The 18,328-nt window shown below is 42.6% G+C and overlaps 1 long non-coding RNA gene across 4 annotated transcripts; it reads right to left on the reverse strand.

Annotated features, from left to right (window-relative positions):
- Positions 1–2,562: 2,562 nt before the first annotated feature.
- Positions 2,563–16,991, reverse strand: LOC106570624 (uncharacterized). 4 transcript variants are annotated; one of them, XR_006763504.1, is made up of 8 exons: positions 16,925–16,991; positions 6,549–6,624; positions 5,485–5,599; positions 5,297–5,386; positions 4,281–4,412; positions 4,069–4,177; positions 3,428–3,490; positions 2,563–3,176 (listed from the first exon to the last, which is right to left on the reverse strand). It is a non-coding gene; the product is annotated as an uncharacterized lncRNA (long non-coding RNA). The 4 variants fall into 4 exon arrangements; XR_006763506.1 differs by having other exon boundaries at positions 6,526–6,624; positions 16,925–16,989; XR_006763503.1 differs by lacking the exon at positions 5,297–5,386 and having other exon boundaries at positions 16,925–16,953.
- Positions 16,992–18,328: the final 1,337 nt, after the last annotated feature.

Below are 18,328 nucleotides of genomic sequence, written 5' to 3' on the forward strand. Positions count from 1 at the left end.
GTCAGGAGGAATGGGCCAGAATTCACCCAACTTATTGTAGGAAGCTTGTGGAAGGCTACCCGAAACATTTGACCCAAGTTAAACAATTTAATGGCAATACTACCAAATACTAATTGAATGCATGTAAACTTCTGACCCACTGGGAATGTGATGAAATAAATAAAAGCTGAAAAAGATCATTCTCCCTCTCCTATTATTCTGACATTTCAAATTCTTAAAATAAAGTGGTTATGTGTCAGGAATTGTGAAAAACAGAATTTAAATGTATTTGGCTAAGGTGTATGTAAAATTCCAACTTCAACTTTAGTGTGTGCTATAATATCACCTCTAGCTTTCTACTGCTTGAGTTCACCTCTTATAGAATATTGGCTTAATGTTCCAGCACCTAAATATAAACAGTACCAGCACCCAGAATGAGTTCTGATGAGGTCTCATGTTAGAGCAGGAGAAGGGGGGATGTGGTGTAGAAGCTAGAGGTCTGTTACCCAAGTCAACTCAACAGGCCTGATGCTATATGTCAGGGTCAGGCTGGGACAAGAGAGGAAAAGACATATGGGGGGGGTCATGAATACACATTAGACATGGGGGGGGTCATGAATACACATTAGACATGGGGGGTCATGAATACACATTAGACATGGGGGGGGGGGTCATGAATACACATTAGACATGGGGGGTCATGAATACACATTAGACATGGGGGGGGTCATGAATACACATTAGACATGGGGGGGGTCATGAATACACATTAGACATGGGGGGGGGGTCATGAATACACATTAGACATGGGGGGGTCATGAATACACATTAGACATGGGGGGGTCATGAATACACATTAGACATGGGGGGGTCATGAATACACATTAGACATGGGGGGTCATGAATACACATTAGACATGGGGGGGTCATGAATACACATTAGACATGGGGGGGTCATGAATACACATTAGACATGGGGGGTCATGAATACACATTAGACATGGGGGGTCATGAATACACATTAGACATGGGGGGGGGTCATGAATACACATTAGACATGGATATATCAGACAAGGCAAAATGTACAGAATTGGAAGAAAATTATCTTTAAAACTGCACACTGTTCTCTCCACCAACAAGAGGGGTGTAAGTGAGTAGGGGGAAGTTACACCTAGACACTGATCTGGGGTCAGTTTGGGATTTTCCCCACTAATGGTTAATGTTAGGATTGGGGGAGGAGAAGCAGATCCTGATCTGTACCTAGAGGAATCTTCACCTTGGGGCTGAGAACACAGAAAGACCGTCCATTTCCAATACCCACATCAAATAAAATCTAATTCTATTAGTCACATGCCCCGAATACAAAACGTGTACCTTACAGTGAATGCTTACTTACAAGCCCTTAACCAACAATGTTTTAAGAAGAAAAAAAGTGTTGAGTAAAAAATAGAAAATAAAAGTAACAACTAATTAAAGAGCAGCAGGAAAATAACAATAGTGAGGCTTTATACAGGAGGTACCAGTACAGAGTCAATGTGGAGGCTATATACAGGAGGTACCAGTACAGAGTCAATGTGGAGGCTATATACAGGAGGTACCGGTACAGAGTCAATGTGGAGGCTATATACAGGGGTACCAGTACAGAGTCAATGTGGAGGCTATATACAGGAGGTACCGGTACAGAGTCAATGTGGAGGCTATATACAGGAGGTACCAGTACAGAGTCAATGTGGAGGCTATATACAGGAGGTACCGGTACAGAGTCAATGTGGAGGCTTAATACAGGGGGTACCTGTACAGAGTCAATGTGGAGGCTATATACAGGAGGTACCAGTACAGAGTCAATGTGGAGGCTATATACAGGAGGTACCGGTACAGAGTCAATGTGGAGGCTATATACAGGGGTACCGGTACAGAGTCAATGTGTGGGGGCACCGGTTAGTTGAGGTAATATGTACATGTAGGTAGAGTTAAAGTGACTATGGATAGCTAATAAACAGAGAGTAGCAGCGCATAAAAGAGGGGTCTGGGTAGCCCTTTGATTAGCTGTTCAGGAGTCTTGTAACTTGGGGGTAGAAGCTGTTAAGAAGCGTTTTGGACCTAGACTTGGTGCTCCGGTACCGCTTGCCGTGCGGTAGCAGAGAGAACAGTCTATGACTAGGGTGGCTGGAGTCTTTGACAATATTTATGACCTTCCTCTGACACCGCCGGATATAGAGGTCCTGGATGGCAGGAAGCTTGGCCCCAGTGATGTACTGTACTGACCCAGTCACTTGCGCTTCCTGCTTTACTTTTTGCTTGTTAGCAGCAATCAGGAGGATAGAATTATGGTCAGATTTGCCAAATGGAGGTCGAGGGAGAGCTTTTTATGCGTCTCTGTGTGTGCAGTAAAGGTGGTCTAGAGTTTTTCCCCTCTGGTTGCACATTTAACATGCTGGTAGAAATGAGGTAAAAGTGATTTGAGTTTCCCTGCATCCCCGGCCATTAGGAACACCTCCTCTGGATGAACGTCTTCCTGTTTGATTATGGTGGTAAACAGATCATTGAGTGTGGTTTAAGTACCAGCATCGGTCTGCGGCGGTATATTTAAAAAACATTTTTATTATATTTAACTAGGCAAGTCAGTTAAGAACAAATTGTTATTTACAATGACGGCCTACCTTGTTCAGGGGCAGAACTACAGATTGTTACGCGGGGACCAGTCGTGTACAGCCGTAACGGACATTTTGGTGACCTAATTTGACCTTTTCTGCTGCTTTTGAGACACAGTTCGATCCCTCCTTGGGGCAATACTTGATTGAGTAAATAAAACACTAAACAATCACAATACAGTAACTATGACTAAACAATCACAATACAGTAACTATGACTAAACAATCACAATACAGTAACTATTACTAAACAATCAAAATACAGTGACTACGACTAACAATCACAATACAGTAACTACGACTAAACAATCACAATACAGTAACTATGACTAAACCATCACAATACAGTAACTACGACTAAACAATCACAATACAGTAACTACTGGTCACTATTATGTAATATATTCTAATATGAATTAATTCTAGAATTGTGTCTGTTGTTAATGATAAACCTTTAAACTCCACTCTTCCTCCCATCTCTCTATTTTTCAGCTCCAGATGACAAAACCCACACAGTCCAGGGGTTGCAGGTCTGCCGACTTCCTTCTGGTCACACATTGTATTCAGAGAAATATCCAATAAACCAAAGACATTGCTTTTACTGTGATTGTACTTTACTGCAGATATTTTCCTCAAATAAAATAAACAAGTTATTACAATTTATTTACATTGGGTCTAATGTGTGTGTGAGAGGGAGGCATGTGAAGGGTTAAAGTTGATTTGGGGGTCTTCTAAAGACCCCCACCACTGATTATGTTGTTATTCATTTGCTGACGTGCCATTGTACTTATACTCACTGTATAGCTGAATATTGAGGCCTCTCTGTGTGTAGCTCTCTGCCAAAACCCGCAGCCCTGCGTCTGTGAGAAGAGGTGAGAAAAGGGACTGTGGATGACAGCGAGACACAGAGAGACACAGAGAGACAGCTTCTGTTTTTCTCTGAAACAAGGGCAGATTTACATACTGCTGAGACCGGTTCTCAGAAACCTTGTGTTAAGAATAACTTGTTCTTTTAGCTGCACATACAGGGTTTGACACCATAAGGGGTGATCTATATAAGATCCTGTCTTTCTTTTGTTCGGGGCAGAACTCAGGAGAGACATCAGTTGTATGTTGATCTTTGACTTCTGTCTACGGCTGTATTCTAATATCTTCATTTTATATATTCACATTTGAAGTTTTCCTTATTTGTAAATAACGGAGCCCAGAAAAGTGGAACCAACACATGTTTTCAACTCAGAAAAAAGCACACAGAATTTCCTCAGACTGTAAACATTAAGCCATAGTCTTTTACAATATTATCAATCACCCTTTGATTTGATAGATATGGAGAGTAATTATGTAGATATTAAGAATGGATATGAAGGAGTAGATCTCTCCAATCCTCAAATAAAATGCAGCAAAACATTAAATAAACAAGTAATTACAATGTGTTTACATTGTGGATAATGTGTGTGTTGTGTTTTATTTTTCCTTGTCAGCCACCCATCTCTGCTTTGTCAGTCTTGATAGGCCCAGTGTCTTCTGGGTGAGGCTGTCAGGCAGATCTGAAAGAGAGACACACAAAGTGACAGTAAGTATACAGGTGAACAACATGTCTGTGTACATCTGTTGGTGTGACTGAGCATATGCAATAGAATTCTGAATGACCTGTATCCATCTGGGTCTCCTCAACAGTTCCTCCCTTCACGGCCAGTGTAGTAGGAACTGGTGCAGCCGGTAAATGAAAGACCACAGCAGAGGACTGCTGAGACTGCAGCTGAACTGCTGGGGCTGGCAGATCTAAAAGAGAGAGGCACAATTTTCTGAACTGACAATAATCACAAACTAAACAGACTGAATGAGTGTAAGGCCTAGATCCAATCAGATCAAGTGTTAACCGGTGATATCTGACACCACATAGCTGATGTTTTGGCCGTGTCAGAGGTGTAACTGTGTTGGATCTGTCCAATCAGTGAGCAGCAGCTCTTGATCAAAGTCACAAAACTACAGCCGTCCTACTCACGTTACAAGTTCAGAAGGAGAAAGTGTAGGTCATATAGAAATAATGACGGTCACATTCTAAATCATGAAACTAAATCATGAGGATTTCTATCAGCCTAATGGAGGTGTAGATTACATCTCACATTCTAAATCATGAGGATTTCTATCAGCCTAATGGAGGTGTAGATTACATCTCACATTCTAAATCATGAGGATTTCTATCAGCCTAATGGAGGTGTAGATTAAATCTCACATTCTAAATCATGAGGATTTCTATCAGCCTAATGAGTGCATAATATTAAATATGAGGATTTCATAGCTAATGGGTGAGAATTAATTTAAATATGAGGATTATAGCCAGGAGGAGATACATCTCACATTCTAAATCATGAGGATTTCTATCAGCCTAATGGAGGTGCAGATTACATCTCACATTCCAGTGTTGAAACTTCTAAACTGGGCTGCATGAGATTTCTGTTAATGTGAATCCGTGCAGCCAATGGCAACGTCCCCTTTAGGTATAATGTCAGGAGCAGCTTGTGGATTTGACATCTCTAACACAGTTCCACCTCAGACACCACCAAAACAACCTCTATGTGGATGTCGGCTGAAGAGGAAGTGATTGAATAGAGCCCCAAGTGAGGGAGAGGGTGCATGTGTGTATACATGGATGTGATAATGACCTGTATCAGCTGTCGTGGCCGGTGTAGCAGGTGCAGGGGCAGACGACTGCAGCTGTGAAGACTGTGGTTGAGCTAATAGTGCTGTCAGATCTAAGAGAGAGAGGAACAATTTTCAAAAGTTAAAATAATTATATAACAAAACAGAGTGAGTGATTGAGTGAGTGTGTAAACGTGTGTTTGATAATTACCTGGACCACATCACAATGCTTCAGGTGTAGAAGCCTCTGGAAGTTCCAGCATGCCACTCCAGGCCTGGAACAGCTTGGTGGAAAGACCTGTCACCCACTGAGCAGGTGGGCAGATCTGAAAAATAGGCACAATATCATTTTAATGACAAAGCCTTGACTACACACCAACCTAAACAGAACAGACTATGGGAGGAGCACAGTACTACATAGAGCCATGACTACATGGAACTCTATTCCACGTCAAGTAACTCACGTATTGTACTTGCCCTTGCAATCTGATGTGTGTGTTCTGTGTTATTATGACTCAGAAGTCTCAACCTGACCACATCCTTGTATTCGGCCAATCAGTGATTAGCTTGGGAAAAATGGCTATCAACAGTGTCCAGTAAAAAGGAGATCAAAGGACATGTATTACTGAATGACATGAGATCTAGGACCCTGCCTCAGGACTACCTGGCCTGACGACTCCTGTCTGTCCCTGTCTCCAGTCCACCTGGTCGTGCTGCTGATCCAGTCTCTGCTGTTTCTGTCTGCAGCTATGGAACCCTGACCTGCTCAAGGCTCACCAGAGGTACTACCTTGTCCCAGACCCGCTGTTTGATCCTGTCTCTCTCTACCGGACCTACTGTCTCAACCTCTAAACGCTCAGCTATGAAGAGCCAACTGGCATTTACTCCTGAGGTGCTGAACTATTGCACCCTCTATAAACCTCTATTATTTGACACTGCTGGTCATCTGTCTAAATGGCTGTAGTCTTTTATCATCTCCACCAGCACAGCCAGAAGAGGACTGGCCACCCCTCAGAGCCTGGTTCCTCTCTAGGTTTCTTCCTAGGTTCCTGCCTTTCTAGGGAGACTTTCCTAGCCACTGTGCTTCTACGTCTGCATTGCTTGCTCTTTGGGGTTATAGGCTGGGTATCTGTATAAGCTCTTTGTGACAACTGCTGATGTAAAAGGGGCTTTATAAAATACATGTGATAGATTGTTTGTATATGCTTCTATTCATGTCAGTAACTCTAAATATGACATTGAGTTGTCTTACATTTCCTCAATAGGAAGTTGTACCTTCAGCTAACACTTTTTCCTGGTCTTTCCTGCTGGGGACAGGGGGCTTCAGGGTTGTGATTGGACGGCCTGAAACCTGGAATATTAACAATAATTAGTCTACACATTTATAAATGAATGAAATTCAATATGGGTTCGCTGTGCATCTCATCTGATTGACAATTGCTGATGATATACTGTATCTGTCTATTTTCTGTTGAAAATCTGCCACCAAACCACATAATTCTATCTAGTGAGAGAGTACAAAACCATTAGCTTATTTTACCAAGTCAAAAATAACATGATTTAGTCAAGGGACCCAACAAATAACAACGACGCTAGTTAACTGCACCCCATATCAACCAACTACTATCTGGTCACAAGGCTACGTTGTTATCATTTAGTAATGTTGTACTGTAGTCTACTGCACCATATCAACCAACTACTATCTGGTCACAAGGCTACGTTGTTATCATTTAGTAATGTTGTACTGTAACCTACTGCACCATATCAACCAACTACTAGCTGGTCACAAGGCTACGTTGTTATCATTTAGTAATGTTGTACTGTAACCTACTGCACCATATCAACCAACTACTAGCTGGTCACAAGGCTACGTTGTTATCATTTAGTAATGTTGTACTGTAGTCTACTGCACCCCATATCAACCAACTACTATCTGGTCACAAGGCTACGTTGTTATCATTTAGTAATGTTGTACTGTAGTCTACTGCACCCCATATCAACCAACTACTATCTGGTCACAAGGCTACGTTGTTATCATTTAGTAATGTTGTACTGTAGTCTACTGCACCATATCAACCAACTACTATCTGGTCACAAAGCTACGTTGTTATCATTTAGTAATGTTGTACTGTAACCTACTGCACCATATCAACCAACTACTAGCTGGTCACAAGGCTACGTTGTTATCATTTAGTAATGTTGTACTGTAACCTACTGCACCATATCAACCAACTACTATCTGGTCACAAGGCTACGTTGTTATCATTTAGTAATGTTGTACTGTAGCCTACTGCACCATATCAACCAACTACTATCTGGTCACAAGGCTACGTTGTTATCATTTAGTAATGTTGTACTGTAACCTACTGCACCATATCAACCAACTACTATCTGGTCACAAAGCTACGTTGTTATCATTTAGTAATGTTGTACTGTAGTCTACTGCACCATATCAACCAACTACTATCTGGTCACAAGGCTACGTTGTTATCATTTAGTAATGTTGTACTGTAGTCTACTGCACCATATCAACCAACTACTATCTGGTCACAAGGCTACGTTGTTATCATTTAGTAATGTTGTACTGTAGCCTACTGCACCATATCAACCAACTACTAGCTGGTCACAAGGCTACGTTGTTATCATTTAGTAATGTTGTACTGTAACCTACTGCACCATATCAACCAACTACTAGCTGGTCACAAGGCTACGTTGTTATCATTTAGTAATGTTGTACTGTAGTCTACTGCACCATATCAACCAACTACTATCTGGTCACAAGGCTACGTTGTTATCATTTAGTAATGTTGTACTGTAACCTACTGCACCATATCAACCAACTACTAGCTGGTCACAAGGCTACGTTGTTATCATTTAGTAATGTTGTACTGTAACCTACTGCACACCATATCCACTAACTACTATCTGGTCACAAGGCTACGTTGTTATCATTTAGTAATGTTGTACTGTAGTCTACTACACCATATCAACCAACTACTATCTGGTCACAAGGCTACGTTGTTATCATTTAGTAATGTTGTACTGTAACCTACTGCACCATATCAACCAACTACTATCTGGTCACAAGGCTACGTTGTTATCATTTAGTAATGTTGTACTGTAACCTACTGCACCATATCAACCAACTACTAGCTGGTCACAAGGCTACGTTGTTATCATTTAGTAATGTTGTACTGTAGTCTACTGCACCATATCAACCAACTACTAGCTGGTCACAAGGCTACGTTGTTATCATTTAGTAATGTTGTACTGTAGTCTACTGCACCATATCAACCAACTACTATCTGGTCACAAGGCTACGTTGTTATCATTTAGTAATGTTGTACTGTAGTCTACTGCACCATATCAACCAACTACTATCTGGTCACAAGGCTACGTTGTTATCATTTAGTAATGTTGTACTGTAGTCTACTGCACCATATCAACCAACTACTAGCTGGTCACAAGGCTACGTTGTTATCATTTAGTAATGTTGTACTGTAACCTACTGCACCATATCAACCAACTACTAGCTGGTCACAAGGCTACGTTGTTATCATTTAGTAATGTTGTACTGTAGTCTACTGCACCATATCAACCAACTACTATCTGGTCACAAGGCTACGTTGTTATCATTTAGTAATGTTGTACTGTAGTCTACTGCACCATATCAACCAACTACTATCTGGTCACAAGGCTACGTTGTTATCATTTAGTAATGTTGTACTGTAGTCTACTGCACCATATCAACCAACTACTATCTGGTCACAAGGCTACGTTGTTATCATTTAGTAATGTTGTACTGTAACCTACTGCACCCCATATCAACCAACTACTAGCTGGTCACAAGGCTACGTTGTTATCATTTAGTAATGTTGTACTGTAGCCTACTGCACCATATCAACCAACTACTAGCTGGTCACAAGGCTACGTTGTTATCATTTAGTAATGTTGTACTGTAACCTACTGCACCATATCAACCAACTACTATCTGGTCACAAGGCTACGTTGTTATCATTTAGTAATGTTGTACTGTAATCTACTGCACCATATCAACCAACTACTATCTGGTCACAAGGCTACGTTGTTATCATTTAGTAATGTTGTACTGTAGTCTACTGCACCATATCAACCAACTACTATCTGGTCACAAGGCTACGTTGTTATCATTTAGTAATGTTGTACTGTAACCTACTGCACCATATCAACCAACTACTAGCTGGTCACAAGGCTACGTTGTTATCATTTAGTAATGTTGTACTGTAACCTACTGCACCATATCAACCAACTACTAGCTGGTCACAAGGCTACATTGTTAGAAAGCCGGATCAGCTAAGAATACCTAAGAGTGAATTAAACTATTTTGAAAACGCAATTAATGGAATTAACTGGAATGATCTCTTGTCCTATACAGACGTGGAAGCTGATAGTGAGGTTTTTCTATCTTTCCACAATCCAGACTACAATAAATGGTTTCCTAAAGAAAATCAAATCCAAACCTGGCCAAAACAGCACTCTTCCTTGGCTAAATGGAGAAATTTGGAAATTGATGAAAGAACGAGATTATGCTCTAAAAACAGCCCTAAAATCCAAATTAGAGCATGACAGACGTAGGTTTACCATGTTGAGAAATAAGGTGACGAAAGAAATCAGACAGGCCAAGGCAAACTTTTTTATTAACATAATTGGTGAGGCAAAGGGAAATTCTAAATTGATCTGGGAGAATCTAAAAAAGTTAACAGGGAAAGACCATAGTAATAATGCAAAAAGACTAGAAATCATGGTGAATAACAATCTAACACAGGATGCTGTCGAAATAGCAATAGCCTTCAATTTCTACTTTATTGACTCTGTCAAAGTACTGTCGTGTCTTTGGGGGTACCATTAAACGGAAGATATGTTTATCAATTAGCTCCCTGTAATTATTATCACGCGATTAAACTGATTAATCGTTTAATTGTAATTAACTAGGAGGTCGGGGCACCAAGGAGAATATTCAGATTACAAAGCTATAATTTTCCTAATATAACTTTCCTGTACTATAATATTCTATTCTATTATAGTATAGGTCGATTATCTTCTAAGTTTAAAATGGTGTATTTACCTCGTTCAGTCTCATTCCAAAACGTCGTAAATTGTTGTATCTGCACGAACCCAGTCTTTACTAAAATCATCCATACATCAATTGTCTTAAAATCATTTATTTACTACACTAAGTAATTAACAGAAAAACATACAAACAGTAATTATTGTCACAAAGGATTGGTATCGGAATTTGCCCTTGTGGGCTAAGCAGTCAGGTCGGCCTGTTGAACAATGGGTCATAAAAGGTCGGCTGAGAAGTTACACAGGGTGATTTAATATTAACAATTGAAGGCTCACTCATTCGGGAACAATTGCAATCAATATATATTTACGCTCAGTGTGTCGTCGTTCTTTGTTGGAGAGTTCGGTTCTGTTGGAGAGTTTTGTCCGCGTTCTCTCTCTCTCTCTCTCGGTTAGAATGGAAGTGTCAGAGCGACATTCATTAATGTCGTCATAGAATGGTGGTTTCGTTGGTCTTCGCGTTCGATGATATAATTTACTTAGCTGCAGACTAATAATTAATATCAAAGACTTGTTCTTATTCTGTCGATATCAATCGTCTAAAAGTTAACCACGTGGTATGGTTCACTTTCAGTAGAGGAATTGGATGGTCAAACCTCTGGCCATAGAGTTTAGGCCTGGTCTAGAGAAATGTAAATCAGGGAGTGATTTATAGTGCCCATCGAACAGGCTGGTCAAATGACGCCTGGTCCTGTATGTGTCCCTGGGGGCGTGCCTATGACTGAGTTAGGTTTGGTTACAGAAATCCAATTCTATCACATTACATCAGTACATAGCATCTCAATGTCTTACAAAAGCTTTATCCTTATCAATACATTCCATACACCCATATGAGGCAAGTCTTAAACTGAGTCTATTATATAAACAGTTTTATGGTAATATGGCTATATTGTCTCTTCTGAGTATCACAAAATGGTACCAGCGGATCAGTTCGTAGCTGGATTCTTCAATTCTATGAGTTGGAAGAATTTCCTTTGTCTCTCTATGGGCCAATGTGGCCAGAGACTTTCCTGGAATTTTAGAGTTTTTCTACCCTTTACACACAGGGTGGATTGTGTGCAAAAGGGAGAGGCCAACGTCATGACAGTACTGACACAGAACCCCTCCACTGGTTTATTGGGCTCAGTGCTAGTGAATGACGCTCAACCTGTCTTCATCATAAGGGAGGTTTCTGAGTCAAAGGTGAACAAGGTGATTAGCTCACTAAAGAACTCTAAATCCAAAGATGTGTTTGGGCTGGACTGTACCTTTCTTAAAAACTACAAAGAGTCACTCATTGGCCCCATTACTAAGGTCACCAACACATCTATTGGTCTGGGGGTGTTTCCAAGGGTATGGAAGTCAGCCATAATAACGTCCATCTTTAAATCGGGCGACCCTGCTGATGTGAGTAACTACAGGCCCATTAGTATACTACCTGTAGTGTCGAAGGTTGTTGAAAAGTGTGTAGCAGAACAACTGATTTCCCACCTCAACAACAGCCCCTTCACATTACACTCCATGCAGTTTGGCTTCAGAGCAAAACACTCCACAGAAACGGCCACCTGCTTTCTTCTGGAAAATGTGAAGTCCAAGATGGATCATAGCCCCCCCTCTCCTTCTCCATGGCCGACGTGAGTAAGACATTTACACGTGTTAACCCTCACAAGGCTGCTGGCCCAGATGGCATCCCTAGCCCCGTCCTCAGAGCATGCACAGACCAGCTGGCTGGGGTATTTACGGACATATTCAATCAATCCCTATCCCAGTCTGCTGTCCCCACATGCTTCAAGATGGCCACCATTGTTCCTGTTCCCAAGAAAGCTAAGGTAACTGAACTAAATGACTATCACACCGTAGCACTCACTTCTGTCACCATGAAGTGCTTTGAGTGACTAGTCAAGGATCATATCACCTCCACCTTACCTGCCACCCTTGACCCACTTCAGTTTGCATATCGCCCCAACAGGTCCACAGACGATGCAATCGCCATCACACTGCACACTGCCCAATCCCATCTGGACAAGAGGAATACCTGTTCATTGACTACAGCTCAGCATTCAACACTATAGTACCCTCCAAGCTCATCATTAAGCTTAAGGCCCTGGGTCTCAACCCCGCCTTGTGCAATTGGGTCCTGGACTTTCTGACGGGCTGCCCCCAGGTGGTGAAGGTAGGAAACAACATCTCCACTTAGCTGATCCTCAACACTGTGGCCCTACAAGGGTGCGTGCTCAGCCCCCTCCTGTACTCCCTGTTCACCCATGACTGCGTGGCCATGCACGCCTCCAACTCGATCATCAAGTTTGCAGACGATACAACAGTAGTGGGCTTGATTACAAACAACGACGAGACAGCCTACAGGGAGGAGGTGAGAGCGCTCGGAGTGTGGTGTCAGGAAAACAACCTCTAACTCAACGTCAACAAAACAAAGGAGATGACCGTGGACTTCGAGAAACAGCAGAGAGCACCCCACTATCCACATCGACGGGACAGTAGTGGAGAAAGTTCCTCAGCGTACACATCACGGATAAACTGAAAGATCCACCCACACAGACAGCGTGGTGACAAAGGCGTAACAGCGCCTCTTCAACCTCAGGAGACTGAATAAATGTGGCTTGTCACCTAAAACCCTCACAAACGCACAATCGAGAGCATCCTGTCGGGCTGTATCACTGCGTGGTACGGCAACTGCACCACCCTCAACATTCATTTGAAAAACAGTGTTGTGACAATGAGCACTGAGAAATGGCGTGACATTTCTCAACAAGACCTCACCACAAACCAACAGCAGCCTCTCAGTTCCATAGTCCTTTGGCTGAAACCAAACTCTATTTCGTTGGGCTCTTAACTCTGCACCTTTTGAGTGATTGTTATTAACCGCTCCGCTATGGCCCCTCTGCTCCACTACGGGCCCTCTGCTCCACTACGGCCCCTCTGCTCCACTATGGCCCCTCTGCTCCGCTACGGCCCCTCTGCTCCGCTATGGCCCCTCTCAGCCGGCTGGCTGAGAGGGCCCTAGTGGAGCTGGCTGGCTGAGAGGGCCCTAGTGGAGCTGGCTGGCTGAGAGGGCCCTAGTGGAGCTGGCTGGCTGAGAGGGCCCTAGTGGAGCTGGCTGGCTGAGAGGGTGTATGGTCGCAATATTGCTGTTATAATATTTATCCAGTGTATCTATGCATTTAACTAAATGTGGATTAATGTATCTATACATTTAATTAAAGTCTGTAAAAATGTTTATCCGGTGTATCTATGTATTTAACTAAAGTCACATGATGTACTGATGAGGCTTGCTCCCTCTGCTAGAACACTTCCCCTTTGTCTACATGACTGACTCATCGTTCTGGACTCACAGCCAAATGCTGTTTCTCCATATCCTGTTATTTAGCAGTAGACTGAACTAAGCTGTGAGAGATGAACAGGACAAATGGTTGTGGTTCCTTTGAAAAACACTGTTGAGACATTGAGCACTGAGAAATGGTGTGACATTTCTCAACAAGACCTCACCACAAAAGTTACAATGTGGAAAGATGAACATCTCTTTACAGATGAGTTTATATATACTGCTCAAAAAAATAAAGGGAACACTTAAACAACACAATGTAACTCCAAGTCAATCACACTTCTGTGAAATCAAACTGTCCACTTAGGAAGCAACACTGATTGACAATAAATTTCACATGCTGTTGTGCAAATGGAATAGACAACAGGTGGAAATTATAGGCAATTAGCAAGACACCCCCAATAAAGGAGTGGTTCTGCAGGTGGGGACCAAAGACCACTTCTCAGTTCCTATGCTTCCTGGCTGATGTTTTGGTCACTTTTGAATGCTGGCAGTGCTTTCACTCTAGTGGTAGCATGAGACGGAGTCTACAACCCACACAAGTGGCTCAGGTAGTGCAGCTCATCCAGGATGTCACATCAATGCGAGCTGTGGCAAGAAGGTTTGCTGTGTCTGTCAGCGTAGTGTCCAGAGCATGGAGGCGCTACCAGGAGACAGGCCAGTACATCAGGAGACGTGGAGGAGGCTGTAGGAGGGCAACAACCCAGCAGCAGGACCGCTACCTCCGCCTTTGTGCAAGGAGGAGCAGGAGGAGCACTGCCAGAGCCCTGCAAAATAACCTCCAGCAGGCCACAAATGTACATGTGTCTGCTCAAACGGTCAGAAACAGACTCCATGAGGGTGGTATGAGGGCCCGATGTCCACAGGTGGGGGTTGTGCTTACAGCCCAACACCGTGCAGGACATTTGGCATTTGCCAGAGAACACCAAGATTGGCAAATTCGCCGCTGGCGCCCTGTGCTCTTCACAGATGAAAGCAGGTTCAGACGTGACAGAGTCTGAGACGCCGTGGAGAACATTCTGCTGCCTGCAACATCCTCCAGCATGACCGGTTTGGCGGTGGGTCAGTCATGGTGTGGGGTGGCATTTCTTTGGGGGGCCGCACAGCCCTCCATGTGCTCGCCAGAGGTAGCCTGACTGCCATTAGGTACCGAGATGAGATCCTCAGACCCCTTGTGAGACCATATGCTGGTGCGGTTGGCCCTGGGTTCCTCCTAATGCAAGACAATGCTAGACCTCATGTGGCTGGAGTGTGTCAGCAGTTCCTGCAAGAGGAAGGCATTGATGCTATGGACTGGCCCGCCCGTTCCCCAGACCTGAATCCAATTGAGCACATCTGGGACATCATGTCTCGCTCCATCCACCAACGCCACGTTGCACCACAGACTGTCCAGGAGTTGGCTTAGTCCAGGTCTGGGAGGAGATCCCTCAGGAGACCATCCGCCACCTCATCAGGAGCATGCCCAGGCGTTGTAGGGAGGTCATACAGGCACGTGGAGGCCACACACACTACTGAGCCTCATTTTGACTTGTTTTAAGGACATTACATCAAAGTTGGATCAGCCTGTAGTGTGGTTTTCCACTTTAATTTTGAGTGTGACTCCAAATCCAGACCTCCATGGGTTGAAAAATTGGATTTCCATTGATTATTTTTGTGTGATTTTGTTGTCAGTGTAACCGATGTGAAATGGCTAGTTAGTTAGCGGTGGTGCGCGCTAGTAGCATTTCAATCGGTCACGTCACTCGCTCTGAGACTTGAAGTAGGGTTTCCGCTTGCGTCGCAAGGGCCGCGGCTTTTGTGGCGCGATGGGTAACGATGCTTCGTGGGGTGTCAGTTGTTGATGTGTGCAAGGGTCCCTGGTTCGAGCCCGGGTTGGGGCGAAGAGAGGGACGGAACCTACACTGTTACATCAGCACATTCAACTATGTAAAGAAAAAAGTATTTAATAAGATTATTTATTTCATTTAGATCTAGGATGTGTTGTTTAAGTGTTCCCTTTATTTTTTTGAGCAGTGTATAATTTAATATATTTGCTTTCATCTATTTTTGTTTTCTCAATCATTCAGTTCCATAGGTCAGGGTCAAGCTGAGCTGGGCAAATAGTGGAAGACGTTACTGGTTGACTATATTCAGTTGACTGTATGTTACTATGTCAGTCCATCTCTTTTGACACCTCCCTCCCTTTATCTCTCACCCTCCCCACCCCTCCTCTCCTCCCTGTCCCTCTGCTCATCTCTCTCTCTTCCATCTCCCTCTCTCTCATTCTCTCTTCCATCTCCCTCTCTCTCTCTCTCATTCTCTCTCTCTCTCTCTTCCTGACATATAGTGTTGAGGACCTGTTGATCTTGACTCAGATCACAGACCTCTAGCTTCTACACCCCTCCCTTCTCCTACTCTAACATAACACCAATATAATATATAATATATACTCTCATTCATTTACATAGAGACAGATACAATCAATCATTGACACACTGAATATACAACCGTCAGATGCATGACACAATCACCAATGTTCCTCTAACTTTTTCCGGGACTGAGCAGATTTCAGGTGTGCTGAGCTCAAACTTGAACATTGTGAAAATTCTGTGCAACTTCCAGTGTGCGTTTACTGTGAACACTGAGGCTGTACCCCCTTTAAGTTACAGTTAACAGTGGACAAGTAGGCTACTGTGGCTATTTGATCATAACGTAGGCCTACCAGAGTGACCTACCATCAAAAACAATGGAGAAAATGCTTCCCATAACATTTTAACATGGAAACAGTTGTTCTATCATTCAGCCTACAGTAGCAGCCAATGTGTGGTGTTTAATATAGGCCTACATTCCATGAGACTTCTGAAAGAAACATGCAGGGCTTGACATTAACTTGTTTATCCACTTCTCCTTCAGGCAAGGAGGTGACTGAAAATGCTGTTGTGTTTGATGCAAGCTTACGCAAGTGTGTCCCAAAATACAACACTGTCCCTTTAAGACAAAAAAAGCTATTTAGCTGACTGTCACCGTCTGCCGGAGAAGTCAGTCACTGGCCGCGGACAGCATTTGGTAAACTAACACACCTCCTCCCTGCTCCGTTTTCAGCTCCGTTAGCAATGTGTCGACACAGTTCATTTAACATCTCAGTTCATACAATACACACATTATTATTACCTTCCTTCAGTAACAATATGGTATAAGGAATAGGCAGACAAGCATTCATGTTTGATTCATGTGATGTATATTGTACTTAGTAATGTTGTGGAGTAGCGCTGTTTGATTGTTTCTGTCCCTCTCCGTCTCTGTAACTTCCGGGTTTGCTGGAATAAGGACGCGAGCTTCTTCTTCTATGGTATAATTACGTTCGCAACAATTATATGTGCATTCCGCCACCTACTGTTCAGGTGGATAATACGTCTCCAAAAAGGATAAACATGTAATAATATAAATAAAATAACAAATTCCATACAAAGTATCATGTTAATTAAACTAAATCAGCCTGCTTTTCTATTTTAATCAGGTCCCTACACAGGCTCAGAGGGATCCTGTGATGGAGGGACATTTCCTGGTGACAGTAGTCCTTGAAGTGCTTCTGCCGTAAGTCTTGGAGGCCCAAAAACTTCTCTGCTGCAGTTATAATAATGTACAGTACAATGAATAACTGTGGCTGTAAATGCTACAAAATCCACCTTTTCCACAATAAGTGTATCCAGATCACTTGATTGACGTATAACATTTACAACTGGTTGTGGTACATTCACCTCCATATCTTCTTCAGAACTGTGGCCTCTTTTCCCTTCAACTCTCTTCACCACCTCCACATAGGAGACTTGCTGTGCAGCCCTGATCCTTGACTCCTCAACCTCTTTCACCCTAACAGGGCATTCTGGGAATTTAGAAATATGATCCCTACCACAGTTACAATATTTTACATTCACAGACACTTCTAGAACATATTCCTTCAGTCTGAAAACACTTGACACAGACCAACTGCTTTCACTTTTTACACAAACGCTCTTATGGCGTATCTTATATATCCCAACTTATCATAGGGTGGTAAATACTCATCAAACACCAATAATACAGATAAACTCTGCTCCTTTTCCCCCATTCTCCATAGGGGTCAATAATACAGATAAACAGCTACATTCTCCATAGGGGTCAATAATACAGATAAACAGCTACATTCTCCATAGGGGTCAATAATACAGATAAACAGCTACATTCTCCATAGGGGTCAATAATACAGATAAACAGCTACATTCTCCATAAGGGTCAATATTACAGATAAACAGCTACATTCTCCATAGGGGTCAATAATACAGATAAACAGCTACATTCTCCATAGGGGTCAATAATACAGATAAACAGCTACATTCTCCATAGGGGTCAATAATACAGATAAACAGCTACATTCTCCATAGGGGTCAATAATACAGATAAATCAGCTCCTTACATTCTCCATAGGGGTCAATATTACAGATAAACAGCTACATTCTCCATAGGGGTCAATAATACAGATAAACAGCTACATTCTCCATAGGGGTCAATATTACAGATAAACAGCTACATTCTCCATAGGGGTCAATAATACAGATAAACAGCTACATTCTCCATAGGGGTCAATAATACAGATAAACTCAGCTCCTTTACA

The sequence above is a fragment of the Salmo salar genome, unplaced genomic scaffold, assembly GCF_905237065.1.
Source record: "Salmo salar unplaced genomic scaffold, Ssal_v3.1, whole genome shotgun sequence".
NCBI lineage: Eukaryota > Metazoa > Chordata > Actinopteri > Salmoniformes > Salmonidae > Salmo > Salmo salar.